Below are 18,315 nucleotides of genomic sequence, written 5' to 3'. Positions count from 1 at the left end.
AATGGGTCGAAATTGATGTGCATATTCCGGATTTTTTGTCTTTGGAATGAGGGTAATATTAGTTGACTCCTCTTAGACAGTCAATTGTTAGACTAGCCTTATATTCATGCATTGCACAAACATAATTCTAATATAAGTGGTATTATATATTAACAGTGCAACTTATTTTTGAGGTGGTTGTCGATCCCCCAATTTGGTCCCTCCCTCAATTAAAACCCAAAGCCCACCACCGAAGGCCCAAAACACCATATATGGCCATGGGCAACTGTACCTACAGTGCATGAACAGCTTCCAAGGCCCAATTCAACTAGGCTTAACTGAACAAAGCCCAAAAGTTGTTTAGAAGGGCAAGTGGTAACCTACCCAAGTTCGTGCCCTTGTCACAAGCACAAAATTCGAGAACTAAAAGTGTAAAATATGGCTGGAAGAGTGAACATGGCAGCTTGTAAGAACATCCAGCAAAGTTCCAAACTAATATAAATAGAAGTAATCCAAAGAGGATAACTTAGTGGTTCTTAAAACTTCATAATATCCATAAGATCTTAGATTCGAAACTTCTTACCAGCATCTTGAGACCATCCTCATAAGAATCCTATAATAACCTAGGGGAATTCTCCCTGTAATAATTTAGTGCGTGTGGTACGGAGAGATTGCATATACCCGAAGGAATAGTCAGATACTCAAAGAGGTTTGGACATTCTTGTTTGTCCCAAAAAAAAAAAAAAAATGAGAGACCATAGTGAGTTTCTTTACCAATTACAAACACAAATGATTTGTTTGTTTTAAAGTAAAATATTTTCAAAAGCAAAATATTTTAAAGGTACAAAATTTTATATGTAAAATATTTTTAGTTATTTGGTATGACAAGTAAAAATTTTCAAGCGAATCATCAAAATTGGTGGCACAACCACTAGAAACACTAGTGCCAACGGTCTGGTGACTGAATTGTAGGAATGATGACTCCAATGATTGGGCTGTTGGCGACCACTGCTGGAGCGTGTCTTCAATGATCGGACTATCAACACCGATCGTTGGAACAGTGTCTTCGATGACTAGAATGCCAACATTGGTCACCGGAGTGTCGGCTCCATCAATTGGACAGCTAGCATTGATTGTCTGAATGGCAGCTTCGACCACCGTACCAGCAGTTCTAGCCATCGAACCGGTGACCTAGCCACTAGATGGGGTAAGAGAAGCTATTGTGTTTTTGTATAATTTTTTACCAAAATTTTAAAAGTAAAACGTTTTACAACTTTTTATAAAGGATTTTATGGTCAATGAAAAATATTTTACAAGTTTAACTACATTTTACCTAGAAAACAAAAAATTTGAAGAAAAACTTCTATCATTACTCGTTGCCCTCATACAATTGAATGACATCTGACTTATAAAAAGAGATGCAATCGGACAAAAATGGAATGATACAACTTTCTATTCAAAGACCGTATGTGTCCGATAACACTAAATGGTCATCTACTATATTTACATATTACTGACAATCGTTTAATAAAGCATGTCCAACTTCTCCTCCTATTTTTTTATTTTTTATTTTTTACTATGTACACTTTCGTGACAATAGCTTTGAACAAAGCCACTAAGAAAATACAATGAACAACATTACTATTTACATTGTCAGCTGGCATCTTACTGCCCTTTATATCTAGGGTATGAGAAAGCAGTTAAAGGTGGGCAACTCAAATTAGAAGTACCCATTCAACATAATCAAAGCTAGCTCACTATTAGTATTAAGACCACCTCGTTATCATTGCATGGTTCTAGTAATTCTATTTTAGGAGTCATATAAACAAAGATAAACAATTCAAACCTAAAACCTCAGTTCGACCAAGGTCCTGCCCTCTCCAAATATATTAACATGATAGGAGAATGATATTATTCAAATGATAGTATAAAGTAGTTGATCCCATCATACTTACGTATTAAATTATTAGAGTTGCCAAAATGATAATAATGAGGTAATCGTTGTTACTTGCTAGGTAGATGTGGGGTGCCTAACACCTTCATTCTATGCACATATATAAACGAATTCCTAAACTTATTTCAATGATTCATAGTTATTCTATTGCTCAATTTAGGATAAGAAACTTTGAATGTTCTTAGCCCTAAGCTGGCAAAAAATAAATTAGATACTAGTTGACAACTACTCAACCAGTGCAATGCACTAAAAAGTTTAATAAAAAAAAATTCTTTTATTTTTTGTCTAAATATAAAATTTAATAATTATGATAATTATTGCATTTATTGTGATTGTATTTATATATGAACTATATATTCTAAAAAAAATTATTTGGGTAAGATTTTAATAGAATGTTTAAATATAGAATAGAATTTAAAACATAGAATATGATAAGGTCATCTAAAATTATAAGGTCTCAAAAATTTAAATGACACAATATTATGAAATTAACCAAATAGGATAGGATAAAGTCTTTGGCACAATATTTTTTATAGAAATTAACCAAATATTGTGAATTTAAATGACACAATCTTATGAGGTCTTAATAGAATATGATAACATCTTTGGTTTTATAGTGTTATAGGTATTACAAATTTTATTACATTAAGTTTACAAATTAACATGTCACCAATCCTAAAAGGCAAATCAAATATTCATTTATAAGATTGTTAAAATTCACCAATCATATTTATTTTCACATCAATTTGTAAGTTTTATGTAGTAAAATTTGTAGTACTTTTAATATTATTTTTTTTATATATATTATAGATTAGGTGTTCAAACACACATGAATAATCCTATTTTTGGTGGCAACTCTATTCACCCTCTAAACTCGAGACCTTTTTGGAGTCTATATCCAAAATTTGGTATCAACAGCATGGCACAAGGATTAAGTACGGTTCAAGTGCTCGCTTAAGCAAAGAAGGATGCAAGAATGATACAGTCAAATGCAGTTGATGGGAATTTTGTTCAGTCCAGCTAAATCCCCACCTATGTAAGCAGATATCATTAACAGTTTGTGGGTCTACTATAAAGCCAATAGTTGGGACCAAGCCCACATTGGAATTTAGTAGTTTGGAAGTTTTGAAAATATGGTTCTGCGGCTCACTTAAGTAATTGATGGAGATTATTTGGCAGTGTTAAAAAAACACATATGCTTAAGTGGGTGCAGTTGCATCCCCTGAAATCAAGTGTATTATATAGGGTTAATTAGGAGAATCTCTTTGAATAATTAGGTTATATTACAATTTAAAAAACTTATTCGTATACTAAAATATACAAGTAATAAAAAAAAATGTGCATTTTTTAAATAAGGTCTCAACTCTCAAAACAAATCAATCGTGGTTTTATATTTTCTTAAAAGTGGTATTATGAAGTCAACTTTACAATTCAAAGAAAATACAAAATTTATCAAGGACCACGATTGATCTCAAGTACTGATCTTGATTATCATGACTAGTCTCAAGTTTCAATTACCAATCTCAATGACCTGTCCCATCCCTCTACATATTGAGGTTGTTGCTTTGAAGGACGTCCCTTCAACTACCCTAAAGGGACAACTAGTTGACAGATATAACGTTGTTAGGCCTCAAACTAACCTGTAGGTCAACTAGGTTTCTTACAAAAAACCTCACCTTAAATTCTATTAATAGCCCCTCGCTCTTAAAAAAAAAAAAAAAGAAACAATTTCGGGGAGGGAGGGGGCAGCTGTTTACTATGTCAAATTGGGTTATACAAGTGATAGGATGGTTACAGAATCAATTTCCTCTTTGAAAGCCTAAGGTGAAGGCGAAGCCAAGAATAAATGTCCATAGTACTTAATTAGGTTTTTATATTTTATTTGGTCATTAGAGTCAAGGGTATTTTAGTAATTCTACAATTGTTGGGTATGGGCCACGGGTTTACTTATATGAAAAGTAACTCTTACTTATTTTATAGGCCTTTATGTGCAGACCTTGATTCAATTCAAATAGGGTTTGGTTTGCTAGTCACAGTCCAAGTTCTTCCTTTTTTATCCTACTTCTAGAAGTTGATAAAATGGTCAATATACGTGTTTGAGTTTTGATAAAATGGTCTATATAAGTGTTTTATTAAACTCAAACAAGATGGAATTGATTAATAAAAATATTGAGTGTGTTGCATATTGAGGCATATTTGCCATTCTCCTTTGTGTGTTCTTTTCACCCAATCTTTTTCATGTGGCAAGAAAGAGTGAATTACCAGTCAAGGTGCAGTCTAGTAGTTGGAGGCTTGGGATGAGCTGTAGATTCAGGCATCCTAAGTTCAATCCCCACTAGGATTACCACGGTTCTAGCGGGTAGGGTCGTGTATTTGTCATTTACTCCCAAGGGTGGGCCCAAAGGAACTTACCTTGGTAGGTTTGACCTCATAAAAAAAAAATTAATTAATTAAAAAAAAAAAAAAAAAAAAGAGGGTGAGTTGAACCAAGTTGAGGGAACAAAAAAGGTAGAGGGCCAAAATTAACACAATTAATAAAAAAGGACATGTCAATTAAGAAAGTAACAAAGAGTGTGATTTTAAATAGAATAGAATGGAGGAAAAGAATATAGGTGGCTGACTCTAACTAATTTGTTGAGGATCCATAGCCAACTCCAAAACTTGGAACTTAAGGCTTTGTTATTGGTGTTTTCCTTGCCGTACTATAGTATGACTTTAGATAAAATAGAACAGAGGAAAAGAACACACGTAGCTGGCCCTAACTAATTTCATGAGGATCCACAGCCAACCCCAAAATTTTGGAACTCAAGGCTTTGTTATTGGCATTTTCCTTACAGTACTATTCACTAGTATTGTTCATACAATCCCTAAACACCATATGATTCTCTCTTTTTCCACTCTTAACACCTCCAAATCAAGCCATTTCTTTTATCAATCACAACCACATAACACCTTGAAACCACCACAACCACAAATAACTCAATTGGTCCTACCTCAACAAGTGATTACAAAGAACCGCAATTGTAACTTGACTAGTCCTTTTATTGATCAAAACCCCACCCCTAATTCAACAATCCAAACCTTCAAACCCACAAATTCTCGTAAAGCAAACCCACCAAAACCACATGTAAAAAAATTCCTCAATTTTTCCCACGACAACAAGTGATTATAAAGGGTGTTATTCTTGTTTCTGAGGCATGGCACAATGACTAGTAAAGCATTAGTCACATTTGATCATTGTGTCACAAATGATATCAAAGCCAACCCAACTAAGGGCACTGCAGCACATCGAACTTGATGAGGATGTCAAAATTTAATAAGGGTCTTGTGATACCCCAAATTATGTGGATGGGATTGGAGAAGTGTGTTGAGTCCACTTTGAGTGTTAACTAGGTTGAACTAGACTACGTAAGTGCTTGCAAGGTGCCCCAATTGTAATGGGATTAGTCTTTCTGAGGCATTACACAAATGTGACCAATGCTTCCTTGGATCATGAAAAATGGATGTACTACTCAATGGGACCACATATCCTGAGCCATGCCATTTCATGAGCTGCATGAGAGCATAGTGGGTCTTACCTCGACTAGTGACATAGAGATTGAAATATACCATTGGACACCCCTTCCCTGTTGAGATAGCCTTTAGGACTTCAAAAATATAGGGTGATACATAAGGTACCTGAGAATTTATTTATTTATTTTACTAGGACAACATTTTATAATATTTCTAGAGACTATTGATCATCTTTTACTATATTGCTCAATTACAAAAGACATTTGATTGTTTGTGTTTTTTTCCCTATTTAGTCTCTTAGATTATGCTGACCTGCTTGAAAGTAGGCAAGGGACAGTCGGTTGTCATGAGAATATTAAAAGTTGGAATGAGACTTTATCTTTCATATCATTGCATGATTGGATGACTGCATTAGGCAGTGTCCATTTCACTTCTTTGATTGATTTTTTAAATTCTTTCAAATTTTCTTTTGTAAATATTTAGGAAAATATTTCATACAATGTGCTTTTGGTCTTTACCCTTTCCCTAAAGAAATTATTTTACCTAAATTGGCATAAACAATAGGAAAAGTTTGAACAATAATTAATTTTTTTGAAAAAAAAAAACTTTAAAATAGAATATATTTCATAAGCAAGAAAGTATGACAATAATAATATATTCAAATTCCAAGACTTCAACAGCTGATTGACATAAGATTGAATATAAAGCATTAAAAATTATATAATTTTCATAACATAATCTAATAATTGTTAACTTTAAAGAAAAATACTCTTTTTTTATGACTTATTGTGGATCAACAATTATGGGCAAAATCATTCTTCATAACTTGATAAACCATATTGGATTGCAACCAAAAGCAATTTCCAATTATTCCTAGTCACTCACCATTACACAAACAAGACAAATTTATCCTCTAAAGCACAATAAAAAAATAAAAAAACACAAGAAAATAAAACTGCACCATGTATCCAATACAAAAACCAAACCAATGTCCACGAACATACGTTACACATTTTTAAACCATTTCATCAGATAAAGCACAAATGTCCTTCATACAAGAAACTTGCACAAACTCATTAACACAACACACAGACTTCACACAATAAAGAAACTTTGAAATACCCAATTTTCCCATTATTTAATCACACTTTTCCTATTTAAAATCTCACATTTTTACGATTCAAAATTAACTCACTTTTCATTCAACAAGTATCATTTAGTGTTTACCCCTTTCCTTATTGGATGAAATGTTTTCAAAAAACAAAACAAAACAAAACAAAACAAAAAGGAAAGAAAATGGTTTATGGGCCAAGTATATCAAAAAAAATGTTGGATAAGTTTTGATAGCCAAATATACGTAAAAATATTTTTCAAAGCATCCATTCCACTTTTTATTATGATGAAAACCTCACCAAGACAAAGCCTTCTGGACCTAACCCTAGGGGGTAAACCATGGATGCACAACCCCACCCACTAGAACCATTTATCCAAGGGAACTCCTGTTGGGGATCAAACCTAGGATGTTTGGGTCTATAGCTCACCCCCAAGCCTCCACCAACTAGGCTACACCCTAACAGGTAGCATCCATTCCATTTGTTCTAGATAACAATGAAATTCTCACATGCAACATCTTTAAAATGCTTTCCAATGTAAATCTGTTACTTGAATTTCACACCACCAAACAACACTACAGGTCATCAACACTTGTGTGATCCATCACTCATGCAATAAATTAAACAATGACAAAGTTTAGCTACAAAATTGGTTGTAGCCTTAAGCTACAAACTCATTTAATAAAATAAATATTACTGCATATTTTGAAAATCTAACTGTTGAATTACATGTTGTTTACGCTCTTAATGCACATGTAAATTTTTGTGTCAATCGGGTATCATTTACTATATAATCTATAATCTTATATTTTATGCATAATTTTAAGTTACAAAAACTTGCAATTTAAAAATTTATTGATGACATAGCTATTGATCTTTAATTTTTTTGAAATTTTGTAAACATGGAGAATATAAGAAAAAGATGCAATCCAATGGTGGATTTATCAAAATTCACCTCCAATAAAAAGATATTAAGTGAGTTTGTAGCCTAAGGCTACAATCGATTTTGTAGCTAAACTTTGTCCATTAAACAAAGACCAATACACTACAAATTAAAAGTTTAGATGAGTTAATTGCAAACGGAACAGTTATTCGAAAGAGTTATTAAACAGCCTACCCTTCTGTCATTCTTGGCGTGTGATTGGCGAAGAAAAAACCGATGACAAAATATTATTGCTGTGGNGGGGGGGGGGGGGGTTGAACAAGCTGTATGCACGATCTCTCTCTCTCTCTCTCTCTCTCTCATAATTTAAATTTTAGATTTTTTTTAATTGGATTGAAATTGATTATATTAAGCCCTTTATCATATAGTTTTTATACAATAAATTTCTTTATTTCTAATATCATATTAGTTTAAGTATTGACAAGTTTAATTAAATTCTTTATTAGTTAGTATAAATTCATGTTAAATTATTAATTAGATAAATATATAACTATTTTCTTAAAAATGTTGAAATTGATTAAATTATTATTTTTTAATAAGTATGATAAAATTTTCAAGTTAAAAAAAATATCAGAGTAAACGTAACTTGTCCAAGAAAGTAGTAGTCATGATACTGAACAAAATTGTTGAAAGCAAAATCATGTATAAGCTAACAAGGAAAATATTCTCATATTGTTTGGATTATGAACTGAGTTTTTAGAGTACTATCCAAATGATTGTGATAAGCAAAAAGTCTTATAACTTAATTGACACATTGTGATGTTTCTAATGAAAATATTCACGATTCAAATATCCTCCCTAAACTATCAATTTTTAAAAATAAATTTTTTATATATATATCATGAATAAAGTTAGAAGGATGTCTTCAAAAGGGTCCTTTTAGTGAGTATAAAAGTTGGTTGCAATATAACATAACAAAATAACTCTTTAAAAAAAAGGAACAATATCAAAGATCAAACTCTTTATTAATTTATTTTGACTAGAAAAAATCGTGACTCCTCTACTAATAAATAGTCCCAAGGCTTGGAGCACTTGTTTGAACTGGTTAGCCGCTTGTAGTGAGAGGAAAAATGGCCGGGCATCACTCACTCTATTTACACCCCACCTTGTCCCACTTTTCAATTCATGCACTAATGCCCTTCATGTGACCCTGAGCTAAAGTATTTCTATGCCCAACAAGCATTTTCCCTTTCGGCTCCCAAGTGATCCAAAATAGCTTTAACTATGCTACTTTTTAGAGAAAATCTAGCACAATTTATCTCAATTTTTTTGCTATAACTTTTATGTGGCAGAGTGTGAGTAGTACAAGAAAAATGGTGAACTCATCTATAAGTGATAGACAACACTTACAGTCTGCTACGTCAAAATTGTGGCAAAAAGTTGTAAAATTGGGTGTTGTCTTAGAACTACGCTACTTTTTATAAAATTCACTCACTCCAATGCTTCACCCTCACAATTTTTTTGCTACATGGTAGAGTGTGAGTGGTGAAAGAAAAATGGTGAACTCATTTATAAGTGATAGACAACAACTCACAATTGTCGCGTCAAAGTTGTGGCAAAAAGTTGTAAAATTGTGTGTGGTTTTAGAACTACACTACTTTTTATAAATTTCACTCACTCCAATGCTTCACCCTAACAATTTTTTTTGCTACAACTGTTATGTAACAAAGCCTGAGTGGTGGACGAAAAATAATAGACTCATCTGTAAGTGATAGACAACCACTCACAGTTTGTCATGTCAAAGTTATAGTATAAAGTTTATAGTTAAAACTACACTACTTTTTATAATATAAAGTGCCCTCGCTCCAATGCTTCACCCTAAAAGGGTTAGCTCAATTGCAAACAAGCCAATCCCTAGTTCCCAACAATGATTCTTTTCCTCCTCGTTCAAGTAAGCTCCACCATGTACATCCCCAAATCATTACTCTAGACAGAATAAGCACCCTCGAAGAACAAGGCATTGACAAATCATTTATGGCTGACTTCAATTCATGAAATCGAAGGGATCTAACCCAGATTTCCCATTTGTGGTCATTCACAATCAACGCTTAAGAGCCTGTTTTACAAGCCCTCTTGGGCCAAGTCTTTTATACCAAGACCTTTCTAAAGTACTCACTGGCACTGATGAAAGCAGCAAACTGTCTTATGTTCTATATTTGTGTTGTCAAATATAGCTACCAGGAAAAGATAATCTTGCTAGAAAATAACAATTAACATATATATAGAAGAAGAGTTGAACACAAAGAAATTAAGGAATGCACTACTCACATGGATATAACAATTTCAACAAGGTTGCCAGGAAAATGAGACTTAAATTATAGGTGTTTATATAATTATGGTCAAGTGAACTAATAAACAATATGTTCTCCAAAAATGTGGCAAAACGCTACAGTCTCTTTTGACCTCATAAAAAAAAAATTAATTAATTAAAAAAAAAAAAAAAAAAAAGAGGGTGAGTTGAACCAAGTTGAGGGAACAAAAAAGGTAGAGGGCCAAAATTAACACAATTAATAAAAAAGGACATGTCAATTAAGAAAGTAACAAAGAGTGTGATTTTAAATAGAATAGAATGGAGGAAAAGAATATAGGTGGCTGACTCTAACTAATTTGTTGAGGATCCATAGCCAACTCCAAAACTTGGAACTTAAGGCTTTGTTATTGGTGTTTTCCTTGCCGTACTATAGTATGACTTTAGATAAAATAGAACAGAGGAAAAGAACACACGTAGCTGGCCCTAACTAATTTCATGAGGATCCACAGCCAACCCCAAAATTTTGGAACTCAAGGCTTTGTTATTGGCATTTTCCTTACAGTACTATTCACTAGTATTGTTCATACAATCCCTAAACACCATATGATTCTCTCTTTTTCCACTCTTAACACCTCCAAATCAAGCCATTTCTTTTATCAATCACAACCACATAACACCTTGAAACCACCACAACCACAAATAACTCAATTGGTCCTACCTCAACAAGTGATTACAAAGAACCGCAATTGTAACTTGACTAGTCCTTTTATTGATCAAAACCCCACCCCTAATTCAACAATCCAAACCTTCAAACCCACAAATTCTCGTAAAGCAAACCCACCAAAACCACATGTAAAAAAATTCCTCAATTTTTCCCACGACAACAAGTGATTATAAAGGGTGTTATTCTTGTTTCTGAGGCATGGCACAATGACTAGTAAAGCATTAGTCACATTTGATCATTGTGTCACAAATGATATCAAAGCCAACCCAACTAAGGGCACTGCAGCACATCGAACTTGATGAGGATGTCAAAATTTAATAAGGGTCTTGTGATACCCCAAATTATGTGGATGGGATTGGAGAAGTGTGTTGAGTCCACTTTGAGTGTTAACTAGGTTGAACTAGACTACGTAAGTGCTTGCAAGGTGCCCCAATTGTAATGGGATTAGTCTTTCTGAGGCATTACACAAATGTGACCAATGCTTCCTTGGATCATGAAAAATGGATGTACTACTCAATGGGACCACATATCCTGAGCCATGCCATTTCATGAGCTGCATGAGAGCATAGTGGGTCTTACCTCGACTAGTGACATAGAGATTGAAATATACCATTGGACACCCCTTCCCTGTTGAGATAGCCTTTAGGACTTCAAAAATATAGGGTGATACATAAGGTACCTGAGAATTTATTTATTTATTTTACTAGGACAACATTTTATAATATTTCTAGAGACTATTGATCATCTTTTACTATATTGCTCAATTACAAAAGACATTTGATTGTTTGTGTTTTTTTCCCTATTTAGTCTCTTAGATTATGCTGACCTGCTTGAAAGTAGGCAAGGGACAGTCGGTTGTCATGAGAATATTAAAAGTTGGAATGAGACTTTATCTTTCATATCATTGCATGATTGGATGACTGCATTAGGCAGTGTCCATTTCACTTCTTTGATTGATTTTTTAAATTCTTTCAAATTTTCTTTTGTAAATATTTAGGAAAATATTTCATACAATGTGCTTTTGGTCTTTACCCTTTCCCTAAAGAAATTATTTTACCTAAATTGGCATAAACAATAGGAAAAGTTTGAACAATAATTAATTTTTTTGAAAAAAAAAAACTTTAAAATAGAATATATTTCATAAGCAAGAAAGTATGACAATAATAATATATTCAAATTCCAAGACTTCAACAGCTGATTGACATAAGATTGAATATAAAGCATTAAAAATTATATAATTTTCATAACATAATCTAATAATTGTTAACTTTAAAGAAAAATACTCTTTTTTTATGACTTATTGTGGATCAACAATTATGGGCAAAATCATTCTTCATAACTTGATAAACCATATTGGATTGCAACCAAAAGCAATTTCCAATTATTCCTAGTCACTCACCATTACACAAACAAGACAAATTTATCCTCTAAAGCACAATAAAAAAATAAAAAAACACAAGAAAATAAAACTGCACCATGTATCCAATACAAAAACCAAACCAATGTCCAAGAACATACGTTACACATTTTTAAACCATTTCATCAGATAAAGCACAAATGTCCTTCATACAAGAAACTTGCACAAACTCATTAACACAACACACAGACTTCACACAATAAAGAAACTTTGAAATACCCAATTTTCCCATTATTTAATCACACTTTTCCTATTTAAAATCTCACATTTTTACGATTCAAAATTAACTCACTTTTCATTCAACAAGTATCATTTAGTGTTTACCCCTTTCCTTATTGGATGAAATGTTTTCAAAAAACAAAACAAAACAAAACAAAACAAAAAGGAAAGAAAATGGTTTATGGGCCAAGTATATCAAAAAAAATGTTGGATAAGTTTTGATAGCCAAATATACGTAAAAATATTTTTCAAAGCATCCATTCCACTTTTTATTATGATGAAAACCTCACCAAGACAAAGCCTTCTGGACCTAACCCTAGGGGGTAAACCATGGATGCACAACCCCACCCACTAGAACCATTTATCCAAGGGAACTCCTGTTGGGGATCAAACCTAGGATGTTTGGGTCTATAGCTCACCCCCAAGCCTCCACCAACTAGGCTACACCCTAACAGGTAGCATCCATTCCATTTGTTCTAGATAACAATGAAATTCTCACATGCAACATCTTTAAAATGCTTTCCAATGTAAATCTGTTACTTGAATTTCACACCACCAAACAACACTACAGGTCATCAACACTTGTGTGATCCATCACTCATGCAATAAATTAAACAATGACAAAGTTTAGCTACAAAATTGGTTGTAGCCTTAAGCTACAAACTCATTTAATAAAATAAATATTACTGCATATTTTGAAAATCTAACTGTTGAATTACATGTTGTTTACGCTCTTAATGCACATGTAAATTTTTGTGTCAATCGGGTATCATTTACTATATAATCTATAATCTTATATTTTATGCATAATTTTAAGTTACAAAAACTTGCAATTTAAAAATTTATTGATGACATAGCTATTGATCTTTAATTTTTTTGAAATTTTGTAAACATGGAGAATATAAGAAAAAGATGCAATCCAATGGTGGATTTATCAAAATTCACCTCCAATAAAAAGATATTAAGTGAGTTTGTAGCCTAAGGCTACAATCGATTTTGTAGCTAAACTTTGTCCATTAAACAAAGACCAATACACTACAAATTAAAAGTTTAGATGAGTTAATTGCAAACGGAACAGTTATTCGAAAGAGTTATTAAACAGCCTACCCTTCTGTCATTCTTGGCGTGTGATTGGCGAAGAAAAAACCGATGACAAAATATTATTGCTGTGGCTATGGTTACCTGGGGCCTGCATTGAGAACAAGTTCAGTCAAAATGTAATTCAGACCACGTCCTAGAGAACAACCTACTAATAGATATGTTTTATAGTTAAAGAATATACCGACAAATCTATTAATACATGTCACACTGGTTTTACCCCTGGAGACTAAGCAAATGGGTGTAAACCATAGATACAATCTAGATAAGTCATATGTGAGAGTAACAGGAGTCCAAAAACATTATTGCTACATGTCACACTGGTTTTATACTTTTATACCACAATTATTTTAAACAATCTTCTTCAACATTTTTTTAAAAAGTAATGAAAATTTATTGATCAAAATGGGGGGTGTACTCGGGTAGCAGTACAATAATCTTTCAAATTACAATGCTCAAGCATATCTAATAAATTAGAACAAGGAAGAGATTTAAAAGCAACACTCTAATCCAGTAAACAATCAAAAAAGAGGGATTTAATCTCAAGAATAGACCACTCACTTCCCTCAAAGCATCTTGCATTCCATTCACGCCAAAGACACCACGTAATTAAACGCCAAAGAGATCACATAATGCAACACGGCACAGCCCTCCAAAAACCTATATTTCAATGTCTACCAAAGTGACCTTCCAAGCTGCAAACAAATCAGGGACCCTCCGTAGCATAACTCATAGAAGACCAAACAAACTCCACACACCAATGTCCATAAAAAGTGGTTGGGGTGGGGGGGGGGGGGGGGGACTATAGACTAAACTCTCTCCGCCACACTGAAAACAATGTTGCTTTGTGTAAACGTTGAGAAGAAAAAATTTGATTTCTCTTGTTTGGCAAATAGAGGTCAAAGAATAAGCTGCTATGGTCAGTTGGTGACACAAATACTGCGAGGTGTAAGAATCACAATTCACAAAGAAGCCACAATGAAGGTACATGTTCCAAAGCAAACAAGAGGTACTGATTGTTCTTCTCTCTCTGAGTTTATGTTTTCCCTTAGCTTAGTTTCCTGATTTCTTGTTTTGCTGTGCTGTTTGTTCTTTTTTTCTTGTTGTTCATCATCATGAACAACTTGTACTTTTCATGTTTTTTCTCATTAATAACATTTTTCTGATTACCTATAAAAAAAAAAAAAAAAAAAAAAAAAAAAAAAAAGAGGTTGTGTTTGCATGTCACCAAAAATAAAAAACACATTTGTGTGTGTGTGTGTGTGTGTGGTGGGGGGGGGGGGGGGGGCGCTTGTTTTAAAGACTAAACACAGTTAAACTTCACCTATAGGTCCTATACTAGTTCTTTTTTATTTAATTCAGAAACAGGTCCTATACTCGTTTATGATGAACTACTTATAAAAAAAAAATTATAATGAACATAGTGAATAAAAAGTATATCACATCCTTTACAAGACAAACCCTCTTTCAATTGACCCATTCATTTTCAGAAACACAAGCCTTCAAACCATATGGAGATCTCCTTCCAACTTTCTAGAATCCCTAGGAGTTCATAATTAATCCCCTTTAGCTCCACAAGAAATCTTATAAGTTATAACCCTCTACCAATTAAAATCACGATACAACAAAAGAAAAACAGAGTTTTTTAATAAAGCACAACCCATAGTGCTAACCAATTGTTTATACTGTCTCCGTTGCCTATTATTTGGTTGGCTACACTTACCAACAAAGATTCCTCATTTATTTGATGCTTTATGGAATAGCAAATATTAACCTATTCCATCACAACCGTTTACAACAAATAGCTCACACATTCTTCTAAGAGTTACACAAGCTTGTCAAAAAAAGTTGACCTTTCCTAACCCAATAAAGAAAAAGTTTCAGGTGAGTGAAACAACAAAATGAATCTTCTTCAAATAGATAGCAGCAAAACATCATTATCTCGAACAAGCACCAAAGCACTTCTTGGATGAAAGATGACTATTTTATCCATAGAGATGCCACTTACTAGTAAGAATGCCCCTCATATTGTTAAAATACCAACATTTGTCTAACATCCCAACAAGCCTATATCATATGCAATTAGCCATCAAAGAATATGCTCATTTGCAGCTTGGATTCCCATGTGTACAAATATCTACCTCTTCACATTATGACCAGCAATTGTTTATTTATAAATTTCTCTACTCCATTAGAATCCCATAGATTTTCACAATGTTTTAGATGTAGTGAGAAAAACCAGCATCGTGAAAATAAGAAAAATCAATTTTCTAATCAGGAGGCAGCTTGCGATTCTAAAAATATTTATTCAATCAATAAGATGACTAAATTATATACATACAGAATGTAAATGACAACTTAGATAGATAGATCATGGACCTTCAACTCAACAGGAACAAAATATCCAATAAAATAACAATGCATCATGTAAACAACTCTTATTTTCTTTTTCTTTTTGCAATTTAACTAAAAACTCAAATCAACATCAGATTGTAATCATATCGAACTGAAACTGACAAGAAACCAGAAGCGTAGCATAGTATTAGAAAAATATTTTGTGAGAAGACAGAAAATAGTTGATAATTATGGACTTACACTTTTAGCCTCATTCCCAAATCCTGCAAAAATGTGCAGTACGACTTGCGTAAATATGTCTCTTTCTTCAGGTCAATCCCATCTCTTCTTGATGGTGAATTTTCTTCTATTTCCTTTCTGGACATATACCAGCGACCCGATTCCTCTTGCCTGTCCTGAGAATTTCTTGAAGACCCACCATCAGAAGTTCCATGATGTGATGACTCCCCAGATAAAAGCCCAGCCATGTTTGTCTTCAAAAAGAGTATAATATAATGGCCAAAGATGCAACCGCTATAGCAAGCACAAGAATTTTATCTGCTCATGGAACAACAAGACAAGTCAGAAATTAAAGACCATCTGAATACAATGTACTTTTTTCTTCTTAGTAAGTTACACACACACACCCAATGGGTTTTAAACCCACACTAATCCTTCCCCATAGAACACAGAGGAGGTTCCAGTTGAGCTAGAGCTCACTGGTCCAGCTAAATATGATTTACTAAAATTACCACATGTAACAATCCCTTTTATTTTTTTATTGGTAAGTTAAAAATGCATCACCTTATCCTCAACCCTATTCAAATTGGACAACATATATGTTATTGAATACTTCAAACTCATTTTAGTTACAGAAAATGCTAAACCACAAAAGTCATCACGACAATTCAAATCCCTGCTGTCAGTAAATATCAAATAACAAAGCATTACAAGATCATTTTTAACATTAAGGCACAAAGCTTAGACAAATTGTCAAAAACAGTACTCAATAATCATAAACCCACAACATCCACTTTTTCTAAGTTTGACTTAAAATAAAAACCAATAAAAAGTTTAGCCCCACAAAGCAGACAAGTACTATTTTTTATTCCTAATTACCATTTTACGAGTTATCCATGGATTACTGAGAGAGAGATTTTCATTCTGAAGTTAATAAAACCCTAAGCTTTAAAATAAAATTGGCATTTTTTAGATAATTTTCAGTCACACCAAACAAAACCTAAGCTAAGCTTCGAAGCCCAACAAAAAAAAAAAAAAAAAAAAAAAAATTGAAGATTCAACAATTAAATATATGAAAAATCATACATTTCAGTTGATGAAACCCTATTAATAAAATTTGGGATAATTTTTCAGTCAAATCAAACAAAACCTAAGCTAAGCTTCAACGCCAAAAACAAATCAACGAAGCTTCAACAATTAAATACAGGAAAAATAACACATTTCAGACCGCAAAGACATACTTTCTTTTTCTCAAGTCATCAAATTCCAAAAAATTTCGGGTTCTCTCAATTTCCCTCTCCTTTTCTCGGAAACCAAACAAAGGGTAAAGAAAATTAAGCTAAAAGGAAGTATTTATAGCGATAGATTAGGTTACAAAAACCTAGAAAAATCGAATTGAGAGAGAGAGAGAGAGAGAGAGAGAGACAAGGAGCTAGAAAACCCAAAAAGGTAAAACCCTAGAAATTAGAAAGTGAAGAGAGTAAAGGTAAACGAAAACGACGACGTACCTTAGTTGTAGCATCCTCCGTTGGCTGCTCCCTCTAGGGNGACTCCTCAGCCTCCTCGGTAGATGGTAATGGAGGTTCCTAGGAGTATAGTAGTTGAGTGGCTATGGGTGCAGAGATTTGAGCGTCTTGTGTCCCCTTGGGGGCGGTCCTATGAACAAGAATCCCGGAACAGCTAATTCTATCAGAGCCAAGCGCGGGTCAGAGACCTTAATGACGTTTTTTGGACTTTGAAAGCGCTTGGTCAAGGGTTTATAGCCAAGGATGATGTGCGCTGCCTTGAGCTACCCGCCCTTGTGCAGAAATATTTTTAATCTGAGGATCCTGTTCAAATCGTGAAAATTCACCAAGTGCTTGGCTGGGGCTGTGTGGTAGTCGTCTGCCAAGAAAGAACATGAACATCGTTAGTAAAGGAATAGAGGAAGAAGAAACTGTTACAAAAAAAAAAAAAAAAAAAACTACTCAAATTTCTAGAGGTGACCCCAGTCCTCGGGAGTGCTACTTGGTTCCCCTTCCTGGGTGGGGCAGTGCCTCCCATCGTGCTAGCCTCTCGAGACAATAAGGAAATCTTCGTCCATGCCTCTGCTCGAATCAGGCAGGCATGAAACTAACCTAACTGCAGGGACCCTACACTTCATGTAGTATTTTGTCTTTTCCCCTTTCTGACAGTTATAAACCTAGTTCACGTCATGCCAAGTGAGGTAAGTCCCCATTTTACAGTTTATGGTGTCTACACACCCGAGGATCCTGAAAATGTTGGGAGAGCACTAGGTCAGGGTCAACCTATAGTTTATGAGGTAGTCCATAGTTACTGACCCCATAGGAAGTTCCATCCCGCCTTTGAGGGAGGCGATCATGGGAATAACCACGAATTCGAGAGGCCGGTCCAAAACCAACCACTTACCCTCCTCGCAATGCCTAATTTCAACGTTATCAAGGATCGTATATTGAGCCTTAAAAGTTGTCCTAGCTTCCTCAGTATCCACTAACCTAGCATATCTACCCATGGTTTTAAAGGGGGAAAAG

At 33.8% G+C, this 18,315-nt stretch overlaps 1 non-coding gene across 1 annotated transcript; it reads right to left on the bottom strand.

The window, feature by feature from the left end:
• Positions 1 to 13,166: 13,166 nt before the first annotated feature.
• Positions 13,167 to 17,337, bottom strand: LOC112004963 (uncharacterized). Its single transcript, XR_010631770.1, has 3 exons — positions 17,293 to 17,337; positions 15,806 to 16,102; positions 13,167 to 13,301 (listed from the first exon to the last, which is right to left on the bottom strand). It is a non-coding gene; the product is annotated as an uncharacterized LOC112004963 (transcript).
• Positions 17,338 to 18,315: the final 978 nt, after the last annotated feature.

The sequence above is a fragment of the Quercus suber genome, unplaced genomic scaffold (assembly GCF_002906115.3).
Source record: "Quercus suber isolate HL8 unplaced genomic scaffold, Cork oak 2.0 scaffold_242, whole genome shotgun sequence".
Lineage (NCBI taxonomy): Eukaryota > Viridiplantae > Streptophyta > Magnoliopsida > Fagales > Fagaceae > Quercus > Quercus suber.
The sequence above is the reverse complement of the archived record's forward strand: the minus strand, read 5'-3'. Positions and strand labels throughout refer to the sequence as shown.